Source organism: Aptenodytes forsteri, unplaced genomic scaffold, assembly GCF_000699145.1.
Source record: "Aptenodytes forsteri isolate BGI_AS27 unplaced genomic scaffold, ASM69914v1 Scaffold81, whole genome shotgun sequence".
Taxonomy (NCBI): Eukaryota; Metazoa; Chordata; class Aves; order Sphenisciformes; family Spheniscidae; genus Aptenodytes; species Aptenodytes forsteri.
This window is the reverse complement of record NW_008795259.1, coordinates 2,528,099-2,551,553: the sequence shown is the minus strand read 5'-3', so window position 1 is coordinate 2,551,553 and position 23,455 is coordinate 2,528,099. Positions and strand designations below refer to the sequence as shown.

Here is a 23,455-nt window from a genome sequence, read left to right as displayed (position 1 = left end):
GGGGGGGAGGGCAGAGGGGCTTTCCTCCTGGATTTGTGTCTGTAGCGAAGTCCTGTGCTACCATCCTGTGCCTTGGCCATGCAGCAAGCTGCGGTGATGCAAAATATTAAAATTTAAACTCCTCAGCTCTTCGTGCTCTAACGATACGGTTAAGGTTGCGAGGGAAGCCGAAAAGATTCAAAGTTAAGGCTCTGACACGCCATCCTTCACTCGTCGCTCGGGAGGTGGTCAAAGGGTGTGCTGAGGGGAGAGGAAGGTTTTGGGGTGAAGAAGGGAATGAGGTGACAGCCTAACTTTGAATTTCCTGTCTTATGTGTGGCAATTTCACATCCTTGCCCTTAATTGAAAAGCATTATGGTTCTCATGGATTTAACTTCCTTGTTTTTATTTTTACAAGAAGTCATCCTTGTGAGTGAAAAGCCGTTGTTGTTTTGGTGCCGTTCTTGTCTTTTGGGTAAAGAAGTGGCCACCCAAAACCAAAAATGCTTTTATCTCGTAGTTAATATGCATCCAGGCAGTGTTCTATAAAAGAATATTTATATCCAGAGGTTGGAAGGCTAAGGTCAAAGGGAGACAGACAGCCTTCAGGACACTTGACAGAATAAGATGTCTTACTGTACTGTTGGTGCACGTGCATCTCCCGTTAATGGAGTTACATCTGTGCTGCCGTCGGTGAAAAGACCTGTAGAAGGCAGTGAAAGGTGCCCCGGGTGGGCTTATATTTTAAGCAAGTTGACTGCCGAGCGGAGGTGCTGAACTGATAGACTAGAAGACTGAAGGCCTGTATTCCCGAGACAGATAAATCACAGTTAATTGCTTTGGCAAGTTTCCCCATCCTCGTAATGTGGCTTAAGCCAATCTTGAAGGGATCATCCCTGGAAGTAGGAGAGAAATTTAGGGACGACTCTGTATGCGAAAGGATTGCCAAAAACTTGCTTTCACTTCGGAAAGAGTTCTGTCGGGTTTGTGGTGTTGGGCCCATAGACTGTGCTGTGGCCAATACTTGCTCTTTGTGCGTCGCTGTATTTGATCAAAGATGGACAATGGGATATCGGTTTCGATAGGCATAAAAAATGACCAGAAAAATTCTATTTGCTGGACATTGGACTGAGGTTAAGCGTGACCACTGCTTGTTACACTTCTTGCTTGTCTTAAGTTGTGTTTGAAATGTTGACTTGTGCAAAAGGCTCAGTAGTCTGTTGAGCGTGGCCGTCCTCACTGGGCGGGTGGCATGTGATGTCCGTCGGGTGAAAGCCTCTTTCACAAAACGCCTGAAGTGATAAACTACTTTATTATTTTAAAAATCAGACACATTCTTTAATTGCATAAGTGCGAAGTTTATTTGAGATGCTGAAATTGTTAATGCTTTTGGATGTGGGTTAAGCTGTCTCTCTTGCATTTTTTTTTTTCTAAATTGCTGTTCATTTTTTACAAGTTTTGTCTTGTAATGAAATTTGTAGCCATGCCTGAAAAACCATAAAATAATAAATAATTTAAATATAGTGAACACTAATTTGGGAAGTACGTAACTGCAAGTTGACCTGAAATGTTGAATATTAGGTAATTTAAACCCTTCTGTGAACTGCTGGTGTTATTGACTGGGGGTTTACTTCTGTTTCATGGATATTTTCTTTGTAATTCATGCCATACAATATTCTTTGAATCTGGTGAGTGAAATGCGGTACCATTTGTTACACCTCCATTTTTCCTTCTGAATCTTGATCTTGTGTCTTGATCGAAAAAAGTGTATAATCTATTTGCGATTGTTTGACTAAGTATGAATGCCAACTACTCCTGCTGATATGTGTCAGCTGTCTCTCTTGCATTTTTTTTTTTCTAAATTGCTGTTCATTTTTTACAAGTTTTGTCTTGTAATGAAATTTGTAGCCATGCCTGAAAAACCATAAAATAATAAATAATTTAAATATAGTGAACACTAATTTGGGAAGTACGTAACTGCAAGTTGACCTGAAATGTTGAATATTAGGTAATTTAAACCCTTCTGTGAACTGCTGGTGTTATTGACTGGGGGTTTACTTCTGTTTCATGGATATTTTCTTTGTAATTCATGCCATACAATATTCTTTGAATCTGGTGAGTGAAACGCGGTACCATTTGTTACACCTCCATTTTTCCTTCTGAATCTTGATCTTGTGTCTTGATCGAAAAGTGTATAATCTATTTGCGATTGTTTGACTAAGTATGAATGCCAACTACTCTGCTGATATGAACTGCTGGTGTTATTGACTGGGGGTTTACTTCTGTTTCATGGATATTTTCTTTGTAATTCATGCCATACAATATTCTTTGAATCTGGTGAGTGAAATGCGGTACCATTTGTTACACCTCCATTTTTCCTTCTGAATCTTGATCTTGTGTCTTGATCGAAAAAAGTGTATAATCTATTTGCGATTGTTTGACTAAGTATGAATGCCAACTACTCCTGCTGATATGTGTCATGGTTCTTCCAAAATACAAATGAGAAATCCTCTTATAAACAATAAAAATGAAGGTAAGTTCCTTTTTTTTTTTTTTTTAATTAAGAAAAAAAAATCTGCATGGATTCACTTGTTGTTTGCGGGATGATTTTTGTTTTTACTCTGGATATCATCTCTGGAGAGAGGGAGCTGGACTGTAGGCCAGTGATTTGGAATTCAAAGATTGAAACCTTGAAATACACTAACGGGCTAGAAGGATGACTTTCTTGGGCTGGCTGTATATCCTGTATGTCATTTGTCCCTGAGCATTTTAGAGGTTGTGGTAATGATTACCTGCCTTTTTTGAGAGGGGAGAAGATCTGAAGAAAATATGAAACTTTTATTGAAAAATGTTGAAGAGACTCTTTTTTCTAGATGGAAAGTGAAACAAGTAGTAATGTTGCCAACCTCTGTGGGTGAGGCGAGTAACATAGTTTTTCTGTTTGTAAGTTTGATTCTTCAAGTGACAACATGTTAGGGAGGTGGACAGACATGGAGAAACTGGTGAGCAAGACAGGTAAAGGAAAACATAAGAAAAGGTGCCGTCGGGGTTTTTTCCCCCCAGATTTGTTTCAATAGGCGTTGACATCTTACGGCATCTTTCTTTGTGGGTGCCTGCTGCTGTCTGCGTTACTGTGGCTTTTGGAAAGTCCTTTGCACAGCTGCTTGGGCAAGTAGTAGGGCTACTTTCTTTTACACTGTGACAAGTTTGCTTTGCTTTACTGACTGATTCACACCCGTTGAAAGATTGTTGCTTATTCTCATCATCTTCACTGGCATAATTAGAAGTAGGGTACCCACCTCATTTAGAAGGTTCATTTGGAGGCAAACTATGTTTGCTCTCTCTACAGTCAAATCACTCGACCTCCTCTGGCAGACCCTTGCAGTGATGTCTGGGATTGAAATCATCCTGAATTGTGGTTGGCATGACAAATTTGTTTGATGAAATGTGGAAGTGATCCCATAAAAGTACTCCCCAGGACAACTGTGTGTTAGCCAGCAAGTCAGAAGTACTAAATGGTGGTTGGTAGACAAATACTAAAGTTGTGCTGAGTTTGGAAGAGTCTCTTTCTTATAAAATTCAGTAACTTTTTTTGTACTAAGTGCGGTGGAAATATATTGAAGTTGTCTGCCTGTTGGAGATTGTATCTAGTCAAGCAACCAAGCGTTTCCATCTTTCCTCTGAGAATTACTGGTACAGCTGATGGTATACATGGCTCACTGGATGCATTTGTGTAATTGTAGTTATGCTTGGGCCATGATTGCTACTCATATCAGAATATTTTTACTGGGTTTTACCAAGAAGTGAGCAAAACAGTTTGCGTGAACTTTGCAAGTGCACCTTTGCATCGGTGTCTTTTCTTCACTCTGTATTTCACCTTGACATTGCTTGTAAACCTAGCGTTTTAAGGTGACTTAATTGATTTCCATTAAAATATTACAGGTTAACATACTTAAAGTCCTGTCGTCCAAAATTACACATTTTTGTATGGTTTATAGAATGGAAAATGTCCTTTTTTTTTTAATTCTTCAAGTGTCTTGCAAAATACATACGCCTTTTTTTCATCCTGATGTCTAGTATTCTCAAGGTGATACTTCACTTCCAATGATGATTCAGTATTTTTGGTTTTATTTTTAGAACTAAAGCCTTCGACATTAAATTATACAGATACAGTGAAATTACAAACTGAAACTAATTTCAGGAGCAACTGGCTGAAGTTCTATGGCCTTGCATTAGGCTATATGTCAAGTTTGATCACCTAATATGTAAGACCCAAAGACACGTATTCCATGAAAATTTAAACTTTGTGTATACAGTAGTGGCCACAAGTCAAAAAAAGTAATCCTGTGGGCTGTTCTTCAGCTACTGTGCTAGTTTTTTAAATGATAGAGTATAGAAAACTGAAGAAGAAATGCTGTCATTTAGTTGAAAATTTGATACTGCATGGGAATTACCCACTTAAAACCAAAGTCTGTCTCACAGCCCTAGTAACACTGCAGCGACCAGATCTTCATCATGTTTTGTGTGTGTTTACTGGAAAGTTTAAACTTTTGTTTTGCTTAAGTTAACTGTAAGGGTAAATCCGTTATCTACAGTATGCAGCTCGGAGCTTGTTTTAATTTCTTATGGCTATTTGATGAAAAATTGCTATTAACAACAAATTAGAATTGCCTGTTTGGGCAATAGCCATTTTTTCCCCCATTGAAATGGGTTATTTTTATTCAACCTGTCTTGCAGGAAGTCCAAAATATCTTGATCTATCTTCTGCTGCTTGTTTCTGATGTGCTGATTCCTGAGATCTTGGCTGAACATCAGTGACACTTGTTCATAAAGGGGGTCTTGCAGTCATTGAGCTGTAATGCCTGAATCTTTCTGATTTTATTTTGACAACAAGTGGTGCAAATGTTATTGCTTGTTTCAGAAGAGGTAAAAGACTAAGACTTGCTTGACTAACCCTAGCCAACTAAACAAGACTAGGAATTTACATCAGACCTGTTTGCGTTGCTTCTACCCCTTAGGAACTCTACATCTGACTTAAAATAGAGTTGAGGATTCATCCCCTTTTGGGGACTTTCACTTCTTTAAACCAGAGCACAAATGCAAGAGCACTGCAGGAATGGAGCCACCACGTTTAGTGCAAGAAACTCGACTTTTTTCCATGTCCCTTGCCATGCTGCTTTTCACCAGCTTGAGTTATCTCTCATCTCCTGTCCTAGAGCTCTAGACAGAAACTAGGCGGGGTCTGGTGCCCCGTCTTCTGCTGCTGCCGCTGCCGCTGGGGAAATTCCTGAGCCCCCGGGGGCTCCTCCAGCGTGCCCTGCCCTCTGCGGTGCCGCTGGCCTGGCGAGGCTTTAGTGGCTGCTCCCAGAGTTCAAACACCCGTGGCCAAAGGAATGAAATTCTGCCTGGGTCCTGTGTAGTAGGATCGCAAATGGTTCACAGATAAGGAGATGTTTTAGCAGTTTTTATGCAAAAAACTCTTTTGTACATACATGTATATATCATAGGTCTATTAAGAAAATGGATTTTTTTTTTTTCCTCCTGTGTAATTGCTTTGAATTGCCCGTGTCCGTCAGGGGAAAAAAGGATGGGAGGGAGAGGAAGCGTGAGAGGGGGAGAGATGCCCCATCCACAAAGCATGAGAGGCTCTGATAATTCTTACCTTCACAGTCTCTGTCTTTCACAGCAGACTGCGATTTCATTTCTTGAGTTTTTTGGTCAATCAAAGATTGGCTGGTGCGGTGCCAGTCACATTTAGGGTTACGGAATAATTACTTCCAACTTATGAGACTGTACTGTCGCAGAAGGTTGCTTCCACTATGCTGACGTTCAGTACCCCTTGAATGAGGATAAATTATGGGACACAAAGGACTTAAAGAGACGTGCCACAGCCCCTTGTTCCTCAGGAAGGTTGGCGTAACTGGAACAGCGTCAGTGATGCCGTGTTCCTCTTTGACTTCTCAGTAGGTGCAGCTTCATTTCTTCCTGACTGCTGCAGCATGTCTGACCTGTGCCAAAGCGGTAGAAAAAACCAAGTTACTAACAGTTAGGGTTTTACCTCTCTCTGATAAATACGCCACGCTTGCAAAGACTGTATTTGATACAAAACTTTGACAGGCATAATGACTTCTTAAATATGTGATAACTGGATGTGCAGATCTGTTGGATATAATAGATATGCAGGCCTATAATGCCACTCTTACTCTTCTGTAATAAACTCCAAATCTGGTGTTACCGGGCAATGTATTATTTTTGGGTATCTGTTGGAAGCATGAGCTCCACAGACTGTATTTGCAAGGTGAAAAGGGATGCACAAGCCTCTCCCTGTCAACTTCTTCTGTGCCTTTGGGGTTTTGGATGGCTGGATGGCATGTGATAACCTTATTTGTCAATAAATACAGGGTTGTTGGGTTTTTTTGTTTATCTTTGAGTAAAACATTAATAATTTTAATATTAAACGTACCATGTGCTTTCTCTGACAGTATATTGTTAGTCCAGAAAATATCTTAAAAATGAAAGTTCTGTATTTTTCATTACCAAATGTATTCTCCAAAGCCATAGTATCTCTCTAAGAAGAGCTTTTATTTTTCTCATTTTTGATGGGCTTTTAATATTTACATGCAAGAATTTTGTGTTCTTTGAAATAAGTTCTTTGAACTTCTCTCCATATTACTTAGAGGAAAAGAAAATTGGCATGTTACTGGTTCAGTACGCTATAAAGGCAAGAATTTTTACTGTTTTCATAAACATCCTCAGATTTACATGTGTCCCTTAATGGTGACCTGTTGTAGATCTTTTTCAAGGAATCTATGAATATGTATGACTACGTAGAATGGATATGGATAAAAACCATTTTTTAACCATAGATTTGCATTTTTAAATGATTTTGAAGCCACTTTGCTAGCATAAAATGCAAAATAAAGCAACTATTTACTAACTATCTTTTAACTAGATATTTGTTTTATTGAATAATGAAACAATGTAACTACTGTAACAGTTTTGTTGTGATTCTTCAGTGAGGCTTCACATTTTATAATCGCACTGCATAAAATAAATTAGTACAGCTCTGATCAAATCTTCCTTCTTGGCCATGTTATGTCTGATGGTTTGTTTGTTTTTTTTCTTTTTTTTTGTGGGGAAAGATAAGGTACGTGTTTTAAGTGGCCTAACCACATTTGTAGTTGTGCCTTTCCAACTCTTCTGCCCCCACAGTTTCGGAAGTTTCACAGCTTTTAAGTAAATTAAGTCTTAATGTTCAGTCTTTGCTGATTGTCATAGTAGCATCTGAAAAATCAAAACCCAGGGTTTTTTTAGTATCCTGGATGAACAGGGAAGGAAGGAGATGTACTCTTTTCTTTTTCTTTAAAGTGACTTTGTGATTTTCATTTTGCAAAGACGTTTAAATACCTCTCTAAGCATCTCCACTTCCTGTAAAACACTGGTTTATAGAAATTTGCTTGGTTTAGGGAATAACAAAAAAATTGGCTTTAGTTTTAAGGTGCCACAGTTTAAAGCAAGTTATGGGAAGTATGTTGTGATGTATTTATCACAGAAAAATGTTAGATGTACATTTTGTAAATATGTATGTAGGGAAACCATTGAAGTACATTCTTAAGAGTATTGAAATGAATATATCTTAACTCCAAAATACTTCCCTGACACTGTGATGTGTTGAATGTTGTATTCAATGGATACTCAGAAGTCTATAGTTTTTTAAGTTCTTTCCATAAAATGCAGTTCTTCAATGAAACATCATCTGTATATTCATAACATTTTTGTTACCAGTTAACAATGTAGATATATGAAGGGTATAAAACTATTCAAAGTAACTTTGGGAAAGTTAGCTGGATTATAGTTTGGCTAGTTGCTAAATCAGGCTTGTTTGTTGCGTTTTGATTTTAGCACCTGATTTTCCCCGGTTATATATATAAAGTATAGCTCGTGCTAGCACAGTGTGACTCTTCCATCATATTTTAGTGGCTGGGTCACTTACAAGGTTAAAACTAACAGACCTGGGATTGTGTCTCTAAGAAATAATGAGAATGTAAGACTATATGTACTGACACAAAAGATCCATATAGTTCAGCATCCTGATTCCTATCACGGGTCCGTAATGTCTTACTGTAGAGGGAAAAAATGGGAAACGTGGCACAGTGATAATCACTGGGAGCTTTCGTGGCTGGTTTTGTTGGGACCAAGGCAGATTTCAGCCTTGGTTATAAAATGCCAGCAGCATGACCTGAGCTCCCCAGATGTTCAGAGGCCACCTTCATTCCCTGCGCACATCTGCTGGAGGGTTGTGGCTGCAGGCTCGGGCAAAGGCGGGCACATCTGTGGGAAGAGCGGTGCCGTGCGTGTTTCTGTTGATCCTGGCAGGGCATGGTGTAAGCCGGAGTACGGTATGATTGCCAGGTCGCTCACTCGTGTTAGCACAATTGTTCGTCGGGCTAAACTTTCATCGTTTCTCTTCAGACAATGTTTCTAAACACTCGCTGGGGTCTTGTTCAAATGGTAGAGTTTAAGGCGTTTTTACAAGTCTTTTCTGAGTCAAAACCACTGAATACATTGCTGTTACTGAACACTGTATTAACTTGAACTTTAATTTTCAAGAAGAGGTCGTTAGCGTATGTGATCAAACAAAACAGAAACACCAACTCTGAGTGAAATCTAAAGTCATCGGCAGCTCTAGATACTTGCAAGTCTTCAGTGGAGACTTTACATGCTTAAGGTCTGTATCCCAAAATAAGGTCTAGCTAACTGCTTTGTATGAGTAGACTCCTAGTCTAGAAAATTTAGAGAGAGGAATATGGCCACAGAATAAAACAAATTGTAATAGTGCTTGTAATAATAATTCCAGGAATTAATCTCATGATTTGAAATTAATACTGTTTTGTGGGTGTAAGTATAAACAATAGTAGATTGTACTGCAGTATAATCTTTCTAAAATTAGGAAGATTGACAGAAAACTTTTCCTTAAAGAAAAAAATCAGAGATTTTTTTTCTCTGTAGGCTTTTTGCCCATACAGTAACTCTATACTGTAACTCTTAGATGGCCCCTCACGTTTTCAAGGCTGGCACATTTTTTCTCACTTGTTTGGGTCACAGATAAGGACCAAACTTGATCTTTGATTAACAGTGCTTTCTAAGAACAAAGAACCAGAAAGAAAGTAAAAGCAGTGATGTTTACATCAGACTGAGAATCTTGAGCTTTTGTTCTTAGCGTACTTTTCTGTGGAATTAGATCATAAATATAGTTATTCTAAATAGATGTATTCAAACCAACTCGACAGTCAGTTGACTGAGCATTTCCAGCTAAACAATTTCTAATGCTTCCTGAAAGTGATGCTGTAGCGCGTCTTCCCCTGGAAGGCCGAGGTGTCCATGGGAACAGCTCACCGCTGTCCTTTGCAGCTGAAGGAATAACTAGATGTCCAGACATTCCCAAGGGCAATGGAAGTTTTAAATTAGGGCCGTTCTGGAGGGGTCAGTCAATTTTCACTTATGATATAGTAAGGTCAGAAGTTTCAAAGTTAAAATTTAAACTGTTGGTGCACACCAGGTTGTTTATAGTGTATGTACGTGGCTAGAGAAGGTTAAAGCCCAGCTGACAAATTGTTTTCAAATTTGTTCTTTCCTTTGTCCGGTTCATATGCTTAGTGTTATGTACTTTGTATTTTGATTTGATTGTACAAGAGGGTATGTGTTGAGTGGGAAATTAAAGGACACTTGATCTCTATTTCATATTACTTTGGAAAAAACATCCATAAGACAATGTAATACAGAAGTCTAGGATGAGTTTATTATCATCTGACTTTCGAGAGGCATGACTTCCAGAGAAGTAACATTTGAAAAAGCTGTATTTTTACCCAGGTCATCAAGGAATAATGATCAATAACAACAAAGAATTTTTTCCCAGATGCCGATGGCAAATAAGGTAGCGTCCTGTCTCAAAAGATCCATCAGTGTTTCAGATTTCATTTCACTCATTTTAGAGGCATCTCTCTTGTATCAGGGCAGCTCCTTAATTGATTTGTTTTTCCTTTCTCCCACATTGTACTCATCAGATCTCCTGAGATTTGTGCTTATTTATTTAAACTGCCCAAGAATAAAATATTAGGTTCTGAATGAGAAGATGGAAATTATTGTATTTAAGGATGCTTCTTTCAGATGTAACATCATAGGAGTGTCAAAACATGGAAGCCAGTACATCAAGCAGTTGTTGATTTGACAGCTTATGTCCATGACTACAGAAACCCAATGGATATGAAGGATTACTACTTCACAGATCTTTAAAACCACACAAAGATGGGATCTTGCTCATTTTTTCATCAGCAGGATACACGTGTCGTAATTGTATGCAAACTGTGCCACGCTTCGCTACTTTCTTATTAGTAAAGATTTAATAGCAGGGTTGTCTTTTACTGGATTTTTTTAAAAATGCTTACTGAGCTAAATCATTAAAACACCTTATCTTTAAAATCAATTCTTTACAAGGATCAATTTCAATTTTAAGTTCAGTTTTGCCCTGAAACTGGTGCAATGCAGAACAAGCATATTGAATAAGATGGTGTTCTGGAGGTTCTCTCTGCTGCCATTAGTGGCAAAACATGGATTTAGTGAGGAGATAGAATGAGCACTAGGGACGTCGTATGGTTTCTGTCCCCATGAATGTTAGGTCTCGATCCACCCGTAGTGACAGATGAAATGTTACTGTTATTCATTTATACCTATTCCTATGTTATTTTCCTCCGTTTATCCAGATAAAATTGTTTGTTATGCTCTAGTTCTTTATACCTTTGGATACTCATGAAAAGCAATGAATGATGGACAGCTGTCAGTTAAGTTACAGTTAAAATAGTGTGAGATAAATTTTATTTTTTTCAGTGCAAGTGAAGATCTTAGTATTGGTCTGTAAAATGGGAAGTTCCTGTCTTTATTGCTGCCTGTTATTTGAATATATTTAATATTAATTGAGTTATTCAACATTGAAGTCCTTACTCAAGTAATTGCAACCTAGTTTATTCTAAAGAATTTAATCCTCTGCACTTGAACAAATATATCTCTAATCAAAGCTATTAAATGTAACAAAACTGATTCCTTGCATGCACACAAAATAATTTGCTTTATTACGATATTCTTATTGTCAAGTAAAAATAATGTCCTCTGGCTTTTTTGCTTGTTCATGATGGACGTTTTCATAAATAATGGGAATTAATAAGAGTCATTATTCTAACCTATATATATATGGTTTTATTCTTTCCATTAGTAAAATAATGCTTTATTTGGCTCATTTTTATTTTTCTTCTGTACACTTGTTTATATTTATGAAGCTTGAACTAAGATGTGAATAGAAGTGATTAATTTGGGGGAAGGGATTTTAGATCTTTATATGCTAAATAAAGTCTTAAAGTACACTGAGACATAGTAAATTATGAGAAGAGGAAGAAGAAAGTAGTGGCTGGACTGTGGAACCATGTGATAATTTTATGTTCTGCTTTTCGCTAAATGAATGCTCCCTTTTCATTCATTTGTCCCTTTTGTCAAGTGTTTGAGCTGTTCCTTCCCAGCGTCTTCCCAATACCTGTCTCTCTGGTTTTCAGTCAAACCACCAGAAAAAACTTTTTCCATCCAGCTTGTTCAGAAAAGGACACTTTCAGTGTGGAATCAGTTGTCTATTGATTGCAAAGTAAGGATGATTTTTATTTTTCTGAGCAAGAAACTGGAACTTTGTTACGTAGTGGAAGAAAGGCACATCCTGCTAAAACTGCCTCACCTTTTGTAGAAAGACGGGTAGGCAGAGGCTGTTGGGGAAAAATGGAGGATCTCATCATTAGGACACCTGAATGCTGTCTTGAAGAATGTAATTCTCTTTCCTCTGTCACAGTTAGTCTAGCACTGAGCATGTCACTCAGACTGAATGTTTCAGAGGTGATTGCTAATCATTTGCTCATCTCCCTGTCAAAGTTTGAATCCCTGAGCCGAAGCACAAGCAGAATAAAGCCTTTTTTTCTTTTTCTTTTTCTCCCCCCCCCCCCCCTCCCCAAGTAAATATCATCAGAACATCTTCGGATGAAGTAGAGCAGGCTGATTGGGTCTTATAGAGAGAAGCTATGCTACAAGTACAAGCCGCAGACAAACCTGTCTCCCTTTTATGTTGGGTTTTGGTTTGGTTTGGTTTTGGTGGGGCTAACTGCAGAGAGGTATTTAACTAGCATGCAGTGTTATCTTTGATATCCTCTGTAATCAGTGATGAGAGTCATCCAGAAGGCCATTCAGACCATCTAAGTGAAATTCCTCTAGAAGGTCATCAGACTTCATCCCCTTTCTTTACGGAGAGGTACAGAAAGACTAGTCAGGTTAATTTAGCCAGTTAAGTGAAGAATACTTAAATGTGACCTCCTAAGCACTGAGGGTTTTTTTCCCTTTTTCTACTGTCTTCTGAACCTAATGCAGGGTAATACCCAACTTTTCATTCATTACAGGCCTTCCCTTGGGACCGTAAACTGTGTTAGTAGGTGAATGTTGTTAAGGGATTGCGCTGTTGAAGTATAAAGTGTTTAGGTACAGCACTGAGCTACTATGGTGTAAGTTAAGGTTTGTTATCTGAGTGACAGTAATGGATCAAGTCATGTTTTTAAACCATAATTGTTGTATTTTACTTCATTTTACATTAAATCTCAGAAGGTGTTTGGGTGGCAGTGCTTTATAATTGACTTCGGCAGGTCCTTCCTCTGACCACTCAGCGTTCCTTCCGTTGAGCCACAACGGCAGCTTGGCCATGTTTTAAGAGGTTTGGAAAATCCATCTGGCATAATTAAAAACAGAAAAACCCTGGCTCCAAAAAGGTTTATTTGGTTGAATCAGTTCCTCAGTCTGGTTCAGTGCATGGCCATACACATATTTGCCAGGATGACGAAGCAGGTGTGGAAGGTCATTGGAGTTGTTGAGCCACCAAGTGATGTCGACAGAACAGCCTCAGCGAGTGAGCCCTGAGACTGGGGGAAGAAATCTGTGTATTCTGACAGCATTTGTGTCAGTTTTCCTCTCTTTTCCTTAACGTTTCTTTGAATGGTGTGATGTTTAAAAGTTAGTTTTGAAACATACTAAATATTAAGGAAGGAGACTATCTATTCCTTGTCCACTTTCAGCTGGGATTCTGAGGGCTCTGTTCTCTACACCTTAAGCAAATTTAAGTGCTGCGGGCCTTGCTTGCCACCACTGCAAGCCACTCCAGCAAGCCACTCGTTCTTCCCCCTTCCTTAGCACCGGCACTGATTTGTGTTGCTGGGTCAGGTGAATGCCGTTTAAGGAAGCCTGTCTAGCTGAAGGCTGTCCACTGCTTTTGTAGAACTAGTTTTCTGGCAGTTTTCTGACTGACTCAGGTTGAAATCCAAGAGGTGCCGCTTCAAGTAAAGGAGCAGGAATATATGGCATGGTTGAAGGGAGACGGGAGAAAAAAACTGGGCAGATGTGGGGGATGGCTGCAGCAATGACTTGGCTCTGTTTTAAAAAAAAGAAGAATCCGTCAAACCGCATGTTTAATTTTCAGCTGGATCAACTCGCTGGGTTGACTTGCAGCGTGGCTGCACAGCTTCTTGCCCTTGGCTTGTGCTGACTCACAGAGCCGGTGTCCCTGGACTGCACCTTGAGGTCAGGCAGCACCATGCAGGGACGGGGTGAGGAGCAGCGCCCCTGAGAAAGGGGCTGTGCCAAGCGGTGGGGCGATCACGTTCGGGCTAGAAGACGCTGTGCTGTGTATTTTAGTGGCTGGTTACGCTTCCATTTTAATGTGAAAATGGAAAAGTCGTGTTTGCAACAATTTGGGATTCCAGTTAATTCTCAGTGCTGCACAACTGCTACTTATTAACAATTCCCTGAATTTTACTTTAAGCATAGCAGTTACAAAGCTTGCTGAAACTTTTTGTTACTTTTAGTGTGCCGCAGGAGTAACGCAAAGTCTGCAGCCCTGTAAGCTTGTCTTTTCCCTGCCCACCTTGATTTTATTATAATTATGCTCTGATGCTGTTGTGCAAACGCAATCTGAAGATGGGGGTGACATACAAGCGTAGGTAAAAGTATCATTTATTTCTAAGGATTCTGGTTATTCACTGAGTGGGCAGTGGGCAGGGAGTGGGATGGAACAGGATGTCTCCTCGTAGCTGAGCTCACTTTAAGCTGCGTTTCATTTAAAATGCTGATATTCATAAGGATTATTTTTAGCCCCTCCAATGGAATTGAAGTTCAAAATATAAGTGCTGTCAATATCTTTTGGGTAGAAAAACTTGCACTTTAATTACTTTTGGTTTCAGTTTCACGGGCAGGAACAAATTATTTTCACTGTGAATGTGTTTATGTGAAGGTGGGAAAACTGATAAGGAAAGTAAACTGTGTTGCTCTTTAACTCCTTCCAATTCCAAATTATATATAAATAAAAACTGGTTAGGAAAGACTAATATTGAAGACTACAAGGCTAGTGCTGTATTATGGAAGGATTTGGGAACACAGAGGTAGTAATTGAGTGAGAATTTAGAAAGCAGCCAAGTAGTTTAAGTGCCCCAAATCCAATATTCTCAGTTCTGTGTGTGTAGGCCCCTTATTTTGTTTATATTAAGCAAAAATATTCTGCCAGTTATTTAGGTGTATCTAATATTTAATTAAGAAATGCATTATTTCTAAATATTAAATATGATGATAAAAAGACTAGATTATGTATTCAGCATTTTAAAGACAATTTTCTTTTATTAAAAAGACTTAATATACTTATTACAAATGTAGTCTGCATTTGTATGCAGGTTGAAAACGTAAAATAGATTAAAATATTGGTTATTTCAGGGGTGTAGCACACAAAAATTAAGGTTGCGTGAATGTATATTCAGATGACTCATTGTTTTAACAGGTGCATGTAGCAATAAGTTTAAAAGCTATACTTTGCTTCTAAACCAGTACAATTTAATGGCATTGCCAGCCATTGGTATTGATCCTTCATTTAGTTAAAAAAAACCCCAACAAATCATTAAATAAATAATTTAAAAGTACAAAACAAGATTGCAATCAGTTTAAAAAAAATTCTGTTGATCATCATCTGGAAACTTAATCCAATGTATTCAAATTTATTTACTTGCCAACAAAGTCCTTAAAACAAAACCAAAAAAACCCAGTGAACACTTTAGACTACTTATGTGAAAATTACTAAGTCAAACAGACCTCCACTGTGCCAGTTTTTATTGAGTGCCACACTTTATTAAGAGCAGAATCAAATTATAAAATCAGGCCATTATTATTGCCCCTTCCATTTTTCCTCTGTGGTTCAATTCTGATATTGTTTTAACAGCCAGCCTGGCCTAGGCACTGGTTTTTTTCACACCCAGAAAGCAAGGATTAAAACATTGCATTCTATTTTTGATTATTCGCAAGATAAAGGCAACTAAACAAAGTGTACGCTTAAGGATAGAAAGTTGCCTCAGAAAGTTCTGTAAGGTCTGAACTTTCTTTTTATAGAGATAAAGGCACATTTTCCTGGGATTTATGTGACAGGAATCTTTCTTTAAATATCTAGATGCAAAGGAACTATGCATTGTTATTTCAGAGTGATTACATTAGGTGATCATAAAATAAATTCGCAGAATTTCTAATATGTGCAGGTCATTCATCATACTTTTCTGAGAATAAGAAATTCTGTTCCATTCAATTTTACTTTTCTGACAAAAATGAAATGAAATACAAGATCACTTCCATGAAAACAATCAGCACTGATAGTTATCGTTGCTTATTTGAAACCTGCTCTGTCCAGTACAGGCCTTGCCAATAATATGTAATCACTTTTTCTAAAAGGATGATTGCCTAAAAATAATGTAATACAGATTTTACTGAAAATATAAAGAAAACAATTTTGTCTCAAAGTTATATTACTTAAAAATAAAAGTTACCCAGGGGATTTGTAATTCTAACAATGAAAAGTCATTAGGGATAGGTATGAAACTGTCATAGCTTAGAAAGGCAGAGGTGAAGAATCAAATGAATGAAGATTCAGAGAAAGTGCCATTAGCAGTAGTGGCTATTGGCTGTCACAACAAAAAGACCATTCATAAACCTAATAATAAAAATAGCCTAATAATAAAACTAATCATAAACCTTCTGTCAATGGGGTTAAGAATGATATGAAAATTCTCTTATTGAGAGCAAAAAAATGTAGTAATGACATGCATCTACTAGGTAGGGACAATAATAGTTGAGAAGAGACAGAAACACTGCAAAAAATGTTATTCTATGGTTCTTTTAAAATACAGTCAAAATACTGTTGTTCTCTAGCCAAAATCTGGATGTTGTGTTCACAATTTACAGTGACTTACAAAAAAATATTTCTTTATTCTGGTAGGAACAAACAAATTTGATTTTTTTCTTTAGTCTACAAGAGTCAGGATTTAAAACAAATAAACCCAGCCAACTGAAGATATCTAAGGTATTGGGTTTTGTATTTTGTTTTGTTTTAATTTTAATTGTTGTAGAAGTGTAAATGAGATAGGATAGGCCAGGATAGAACACAAATACTAGACTGGACAGGTTGGTAATGATCACAGAAAGAACTGTGGAAAGGATGAAATGAGAATTGCTTAGCAAAAAATTGAAGAAAGAAGAGTCACTGCTTGTCCAACTGTTTGTGATGATTAGAACTTGTCTGTATTTATTTCTTTATTCTGAGGCTGAAAGTTTTTGGTTGACAAAGACACTCATGTAGGTATAGTAAGCTTTCGTAAGGCACCTGATGCAGTACTGCATGGTATTCTGATTTTTAAAACCTAGCTCTTTGCTAAGTCAACATGGCCCATATTAAATACATTTCAAACTGGTTAATTGACAGATCGTAAAGCAGTAATAGATGAAGGACGTTCATGTGGATTTTATAGAAGTTTTTCACAGCCCATTGCTTTGAGGATTTGGATAATGATCTGGGGGAAAAGAGAGTATCTCTGGTAAAATGCATACGTGCAAAAAATTGATGGATTAATAACTGTGAAGGATGGTCTGTACTTAGTTAATAGGGATGGTTTCAACATATGTTAATATGGCTAAATATATCTGTCTAGACAGTAAGATCATACATGTAGGATGGAGAGTAGTACTTTGGAAAGGAGTAATTCGGTGATACGATACAGTAGCTAAACTGCACAGTGCAGTCCCTTGGTATGGATATAGGGGATCTCAAGTGGAATTAGGTGTGCTTTTATTTTGCTGTATAGCTCTAGTGAGATAATGTTAGACAATTACATCCTGTTTGAGCTTAAGATGAAAAAAACCCCAAAACCTAGATAAACTTAAAAAGATTCAGAAAAACATGTCAAGGACAATTAAAAACCTTAAAAACATGTAAGTGAACAAACCCTGGTGTATAGTAAGAGCCTGGAGAAGCTCAATCTATTTAGTTTAGCAAAGGGAAGTTTGGGAAGTGACTGATGGCCTGTAAGTACTTATATGGGGCAAAGATTTCAGAAGGAGCAGGCCTTTAGGTATAGTAGGCAATGTCATGACAAAATACAGGAGCTGAACGCTGAGCTCAGGTGTATTTCTTCTAGAAATATAATAAATTTAAAAATGAAGGCAGTTGTCTATCAGAACAGTTTATTTAAGGATGTTCTGGATATGTCAGCAATAAAAAGCTGTGAATTTTTCCAAAAAGATGCCTTTAGTTCAAGCACAATATGATGGCCTGAGGCAGGAATTTTGGAGTGAAATTATCTGTTATGCAGGAAGGCAAACTAAATTATCATCGCTCAACACAGGTCATCTACAAAATCTGACAAAAGCGTTTTCACCATCAAAGGCACCCTGTACTCAGTTGTAATGTGCGTCTGTATTTTTGAAGGGAAGGCTGAAAAGAGAAGGGAAGAGGGAGAGTTGGGGATGTGGAGAGAGGATATAGTAAAGATGAGTTTAAATTTTATTTTACACATACAGAGGAATTAAGTATGAGATTTATTAAATCAAAATATGTGATTATCCAAGCAATACATACATCTTCTATACAGCATTTTGAAAGATTTTTACATGGTAATTGTGTGAATTAGCAACCAGCTGGGAACAATACCCTGCTATTTGTTAAAGGAGAGACAATAAAGTTCTTCTAGACAGGAAAGAATCTACATTGTTAACAGATGACCTGAAAGTTCAGCTCATTGAAAAGGCAAATATTTTGACCAGGAGAGTAAGTCTTCCTGTTGAGCAGTATGAGTTGCCGTGCTTAAGCCATACAGCTATTTTTAACCATGTCACAGCTATTGAGCTTAGTCTTCAACTTACTTCATAAACAGTGTAAAAAAGACTAAGCAGGTCTTTCTCTTTGATGAATGTAGAGGTGAATATGTCAGAATCCCTTTTTGTTGCAGTTTTTGTTTATTTTGTGCAATTTCTATATTGGTTTTAACAGTTCAGATGTAGATTTTTGTCTCTTGTTGTCACTATCTGCCACGTTCTGTTTTGTTGAACTCCAGAAGCACTATTGCATCGGAGTAACTGCAAGCAAAAGCTGGAGTTGCATGTGGAAGGAGAGTTGTTATGATCAAAGGGAAAAAAAAGTTAAGGCTCTATATAAAATCCTACTTTCTGCAAATGCCACAGATAGTTTTCCAGAAGTTTGTTCTTGAACACTTCTGTGGTTTAAAAGATTTTATTCCAGTTTAATGGCAGTTTTACAGTAGAATTTGAGTTCAATATGTAGCTTTTCAGCTTGTCTGGATTCTTTCAGATGTTTGACTTGAGCATCTAAAATCTTTGTCAGAAAATCTTTAATTTGATTTCCTGAATTCTAGGTTTTTCTGTTTTGAATCATGATTTCGTTTACTATGACGAAGGTCTCTGAATTACTTTAGTGCTTTCTAAGAGTAAAGTTGTGCTTAAATTATGTCTTGCAAGTTAAGATTCTTCAGTTCACAAGATGTGTTAGTAATGTAATTAAGATCTTATTGAAAAATATTTGAAGGAATGAAATGCTGTTTTCAAGACCTACGCTTATCTTAGATTTAAAATATCTCATTTTTCAAAGACGGTATGATGGAAAATGATATATCAAGGAAAATCTATTTTAACTTTAAAAATGGGCATCACTTAGTAGATGGACTTACATATCTAGGTAGTTCTTTGTGGCAATCTCTGAATGTTATTTTGTGATATGGCTCTTGAGATTGTGTATCTAAATTCTATGCGATTTCTTTGGGACACGCTATAGAGTTTATGCTTACTCTGTGTATGTACGTAAGTGTGTACTGCATCCTTTGGGAAGAGAACAAGCATCTTACCTCTTTAAATACCATGCCCTTCCTTGTAATGTGGCTTTAGCTTCTCACACTTTTTAGGAAAATCTGACCCAAATGGGAGAAACAACTATGACTTGCACAGAGTGCAAAGCTCTATGAATTTGGTTTCTTGTCCACTTTTGCAATTAGTGAGTATAGTCACTGTATCTATCTAAATGGTGAAATTTGGTCAGGCTTAATCTTTTCCTTCTTTCCACCACTTCCCTGTGCCCATGCTAATGGGTTTGTGGGAAAATAGAAGGCAGGCACGATGTACTAAATTTCTTGATACCTTGCTTGATGATTTGGTGGCAGGCTGAGAATAGACCAGACTACCTTTGAATATTATTCATGGAAATGAACTAGGAAGTGTAGCCATGCACACAAACGTTCCTTATGTTATGGCACATTTTGGTAGTTTACCATAACTTTTTAAATAACTAATATGACACTTTTTAGAAAGACTATTTGACTGATACAAAAAAAGAAGTGATACAATATAATTGAAACTATACCCAGTCTGCTCTGTGATACAGTTAACTGGCAATGCATATGTGTTAACACAAAAAAAAAAGATATTTCAAGTTCAGCTCCCACCAAATTATGATATAATTACTTTTGCTCGCCTGATAAAGACATGTGCGTATAAACAAACCACATTTAGGTTAGCCCCTTGTTCATATACGCTTGATAAATCTGATAAAACTCTTGCACCCCTGCAAGGAGGAGAATTGTGAGCTTTCTAGGGTAAGGGCTATGTCTGAGCATATCTTTTTTTTTTTTTTTTTTTTTTTTATGGATTTTATACCACATCATAAAAAGACTGTTATTTACGTCACAAATTCAAACACTTGAGATTAAGGAAATGCCAGATTTATGGTTGCCTGTGAGTTCTTAATTCTCTGTATCTAATTTGTGCACAGACTGGATCATGGGTCCTGTGGTCAGGGAAGAAAACCGTCTGCAGTCGTAATTAAAAGAGAACTAGGAGGTGCACAGCTAATCTACCCTTTCCGATGAATTCAGTGGGAAGGGGTACTTCCCCTTTGGTGGTCCCAGGAGAGAAGTGTAAGCCATGAGCAAAACCATGGTACTGGCATGTTTAGGTTCTCCTGTTTGTCCTTATTCTCAAGGACTAGAGATTCCCACGTATTTCCAAGGCAATATGTGTTGATATCCTGCCTTCCCCCTGCCTCCTCAGCTGGGTGTTCCCTCTACCAACACTGGCACTCAGGATTTCATACAGAGTCAGTTTAGGGAGTTTATCCATCTGAAAATTCTTCTCCCTCACCCCCCCCACCCCCTTTTTTTTTCCCCTCCTGTTTTGCTTAATAGGGTTAGTTTCAGGCCAGATTTTCTCCAAGAGCAGGTTCAGTTTAAATTTTGGCAACCCCATGAATATTGCTTTAAGCAGCTGTGGAAAAGCATCCTTGGACAGTTCAATCTGCTGAGTTTCAGAAGCTGCTGGCAACTTTGGAGGTGGTACAACTTCTGAAAGAGACTGCCGTTGTAAGGAAACTTTAAATTTGGCATTATTTCACTACACACTCCCGTATAATGAAATATCTTTAAAGTAGCATGCAAAATTATATTAAAGGTATAATGACTTTGTAGTTGAAATACCAATGTTTTTGTATTTGTAGTTGGAAGCATCTAGAATGAATTTGTTCATTAAAAACTTGAGTTGTATCTACTTAAAACAAAATTGCAAAGCCCAAATTCTCAATCTGGAAGTTAAAAACCAAACTTTCTAGAAATTTATTGACTAAGACTGCCTGTTGTTTTATCACAAGAGAGCAGAGTCAAATTTTGGTTTTCTTCTAGAATGTGCTCCTTATTCGTCGTTGTTCAATAATTTTCTTAACTTGGAATGCATATGAGGAGGGGATGATTTTGTTGATGTTTTTTGCCCTTTGGATAATAAGCTAAATTATGGGGTAGGGGGCATTTCTATGTTTCCATCAATAACTCTTGATTATCATAAGCATAAACCTTGTATCCAGCTGTAGAGGTAAGGAGTTGATAGTTTTTTCCATACCAACAGACCTATCATTCATAGTAACGATTTTATTTTTCTTTCTCTACATGGATTCCAGTTAGTGTGCTTGATTCCATGTGCACAGGATCAATTTTCTGGGCTCTTGCCTGCTTCCTAGAAGCTATTGCCCCTTGCCTTTCCCCACTTGAACTTAAGAGTACCTGTTTTTAAGAGAATAGTATATTTCCTGTCCATATAGCTTCTCTTGCTGTCTCTTATCAGGCTTTGAAAACAATAGCAACCTGCCTACAATATATATATATTTACAGTCCTCCTTCAGCAGTAGCTTTGTCAATGGAAGAGCAAGTCCACCCCAAAGCATTCATCACTGCCCTCTACCTGGGGTTACTGCCCTCTCTGGCCTGCTAGCTGAGCTGCTCATGGGAGCTCTCCCTAATCCAATTCGGTCAAATTGAGCCATGTTAGGAAAGATTTGTTATTTAAATTACTTAAGCTGATCTAGCTTATTTTGACTGACATGTTTAGGGAGTTCTTACATACGCAGCTCAGCCAGAAGATTTGAGAAGTGGTAACCGTCAGCAGGATGTGATGATAAGCTGGGGGCATGGGTGGCAAAGAGCAGGTCTTTCCCAGCTATGCCCAAACTGGTTGAGGTATGCTCATCTACAGCCTGAAATTTGGGAACCTGCTTTTCTTCATGGAGCATTCTTAAGTTTTTTTGGCCATTAAAAAAAGAGAAAAGTGCCAACAGTCCTTCTCTGAGTGTTCCCATTAGCCACAATTTCACCCAGAACCAGCTAGGGTATATTGGCCAAGAGGCTTTGATTGTCCACTTTTGAGTGACTCCTGCCAGCATTATTTCATAGTTGAACTAAAGTGCAGGTCTCCCTCTGGTGCCTACTTTGTAAAAGCACAAGATTTTATAATTGGGCTGAGCAATTGAAAACCAACTGTATGAAAAGAGAAAGGTCTCTTTGTTGTTCTGGTAATAACAGTTCTGAGAGTGCTGACAGTAACATTAGACAGTAGACTAATTTTTTTCTCATGGTACATAGTGCTAATGTACACGTAAATTCAGAACTGTGTATTCACTGTCAGCTGCAGCAGTGCTTGTCCTCTGCACCTCTTCTAACAGTAAAATCTTCTGTTTGGGAGGTATATTTGTTAGTAGGTATATGGAAATAAAACCAGAGGATTTTTGTCAGTTTCTAATCTTTTTCATTTCCTTACCAATTCCTTTTAGCTGTTCATTTTGGAAATTACTTGACGACACAAAAATTTATCTTTATTATACAACTAGAAGTTTTCTGCCTTGATGGATTTCAGATTGTGACAATCAAGAGCTAATTTAAAGCCCTTACCCCCACTGATGGAAAGGCTTAGACATCAGAACATAGATAGGAGCACACCACCACACGTCCCCAACAAAATGCTAAAAACTCATGTCATCACCGAGGAGGAATTTTTCATTTAAATCACCCTCCACCTCAGGGCCTCTGCCCCCTTCAGAGAATCACGTTTTACATAATCAGTCCTACTGTTCACAGCTATCTATGTGTAAATTTTACCGTTCATATTCCCAAGAACACACAGCGCAAATGTTTCTCAGAAATGTCCCGGTTATGCCATACATCAAAAGAACTCCATGCATTTGGGACTTGGTACCTTTTGGTTGTACCTTGCTGACTTTGAGAATACCTTGACAACTCCTGATATCAGCAGGCAGTTCTCAAACAACCACAAGCGACTCAGTCGCTCAGACTCAAGACAACCACTGTATGACTCAGTCCCGCATGTTGGTATTTCCAGAAATCAGCCTGCTTTAAAAATGCCCAAAACAATTGTTTAGAAATACAATTCTAGAGGAATACTGGTTAATGTTTCAGATACATGATTTTCTCATCCTTTGTTATGAACCAACATATGTCCAAAAACTTCCCTGGTATGAGAAACAAAGCAACATAAAGGATTGAGTGCACCCTCAGTAAGTTTGCAGACGACACCAAGCTGGGCGGGAGCGTTGATCTGCTCGAGGGTAGGAAGGCTCTGCAGAGGGACCTGGACAGGCTGGATCGATGGGCCCAGGCCAACTGTATGAGGTTCAACAAGGCCAAGTGCCGGGTCCTGCACTTCGGCCACAACAACCCCATGCAGCGCTACAGGCTTGGGGAAGAGTGGCTGGAAAGCTGCC

At 38.1% G+C, this 23,455-nt stretch overlaps 1 protein-coding gene across 1 annotated transcript in view; it reads left to right on the top strand.

Moving 5' to 3' along the window:
- Positions 1–23,455, top strand: part of CDYL (chromodomain Y-like) — a 112,686-nt gene that overhangs the window by 564 nt on the left and 88,667 nt on the right. The gene's annotated exons all lie outside the window — the stretch shown is intronic.